The sequence below is a fragment of the Arachis duranensis genome, chromosome 1, assembly GCF_000817695.3.
Source record: "Arachis duranensis cultivar V14167 chromosome 1, aradu.V14167.gnm2.J7QH, whole genome shotgun sequence".
NCBI lineage: Eukaryota > Viridiplantae > Streptophyta > Magnoliopsida > Fabales > Fabaceae > Arachis > Arachis duranensis.
This window is the reverse complement of record NC_029772.3, coordinates 36,792,565-36,794,457: the sequence shown is the minus strand read 5'-3', so window position 1 is coordinate 36,794,457 and position 1,893 is coordinate 36,792,565. Positions and strand designations below refer to the sequence as shown.

Genomic DNA, 1,893 nt, shown 5'->3' with positions numbered 1-1,893 from the left:
TATGTTTTGAGTCATTTTTGTGTTTTTCTCTCTCATCATTAAAAATTCAAAAATAAAAAACAAATATATTTTTCTTATTTTCCTCATAAATTTCAAAATCTTTGGGTTGACTTAGTCAAAAAATTTTAAAATAAGTTGTTTCTTGTTAGTCAAGTCAAGATTTCAATTTTAAAAAATCCTATCTTTTCAAAACTTTTTCAAAAATCAAATCTTTTTTTATTTTTTATTATTATTTTTGAAAATTTTTAAAAATTGATTTTCAAAATCTTTTTCTTAATTTTATTTCATAATTTTCGAAAATTTTACTAACAATTAATGTGATTGATTCAAAAATTTGAAGTTTGTTACTTTCTTGTTAAGAATCTCTATACTGTGACATAGAGGATTCCTCTTCTTTTTTTGTTCTCTTCTTTTTCATATGAGCAGGAGCAAGGACAAGGACATTCTTGTTGAAGCAGATCCTGAACCTGAAAAGACTCTAAAGAAGAAGCTAAGAGAAGCTAAAGCACAACAATCCAGAGAAAACCTTACAGAGAATCTCGAAAAAGAAAGGGACATGGCCGAACCCAATAACAATGGTGGAGGCGCAAGGAGGATGCTTGGTGATTATACTACACCTACTTCCAATTTTTATGGAAGAAGCATCTCAATCCATGTCATTGGAGCAAACAATTTTGAGCTGAAGCCTCAACTAGTTGCTCTAATGCAACAGAACTGCAAGTTTCATGGACTTCCATCAGAAGATTCCTATCATTTTTTAACTGAATTTTTGCAGATCTGTGATACTGTTAAGACTAATGGAGTAGATCGTGAAGTCTACAGGCTCATGCTTTTCCTTTTTGCTGTAAGAGACAGAGCTAGAATATGGTTGGACTCACAACCTAAAGATAGCCTGGACTCTTGGGATAAGCTGGTCACGGCCTTCTTGGCCAAGTTCTTTCCTCCTCAAAAGCTGAGCAAGCTTAGAGTGGATGTTCAGACCTTCAAACAAAAAGATGGTGAATCCCTCTATGAAGCTTGGGAAAGATACAAGCAGTTGACCAAAAAGTATCCTTCTGGCATGCTTTCAGAGTGGACCATTTTGGATATATTCTATGATGGTCTATTTGAGCTTTCTAAGATGTCACTGGACCATTCTGTAGGTGGATGCATTCACTTAAAGAAAATGCCTGCAGAAGCTCAAGAACTCATTGACATGGTTGCAAATAACCAATTCATGTACACCTCTGAGAGGAATCCTGTGAGTAATGGGACGCCTCAGAGGAAGGGAGTTATTGAAATTGATACTCTGAATGCCATATTGGCTTAGAACAAAATGTTGACTCAGCAAGTCAACATGATTTCTCAGAGTCTGAATGGATTGCAATATGCATCCAACAGTACTAAAGAGGCATCTTCTGAAGAAGAAGCTTATGATCTTGAGAACCCTGCAATGGCAGAGGTGAATTACATGGGTGAAGCCTGTGGAAACACCTATAATCCCTCATGGAGAATTCATCCAAATTTCTCATGCAAGGATCAACAAAAGCCTCAACAAGGCTTTAATAATGGTGGAAGAAACAGGTTTAGCAATAGCAAGCCTTTTTCATCATCTTCTCAACAACAGACGGAGAATTCTGAGCAGAGTCCCTCTAGTTTAGCAAACATAGTCTCTGATCTATCTAAGGCCACTTTAAGTTTCATGAGTGAAACAAGGTCCTCCATTAGAAATTTGGAGGCACAAGTGGGTCAGCTGAGTAAGAAAATTACTGAAACTCCTCCTAGTACTCTCCCAAGCAATATAGAAGAGAATCCAAAAAGAGAGTGCAAGGCCATTGATATAATCAATATGGACGAATGCACAAAGGAGGAGAAGGACGTGAATCCCAGTGAGGAAGACCTCCTGGGACGTCC

General features: G+C 36.8%; 1 non-coding gene across 1 annotated transcript; it reads right to left on the bottom strand.

Annotated features, from left to right (window-relative positions):
* Nucleotides 1-958: 958 nt before the first annotated feature.
* LOC127742650 (small nucleolar RNA R71) lies at nt 959-1,062 on the bottom strand. The gene has a single exon (XR_008004003.1). It is a non-coding gene; the product is annotated as a small nucleolar RNA R71 (small nucleolar RNA).
* Between the last annotated feature and the right edge of the window lie 831 nt (nt 1,063-1,893).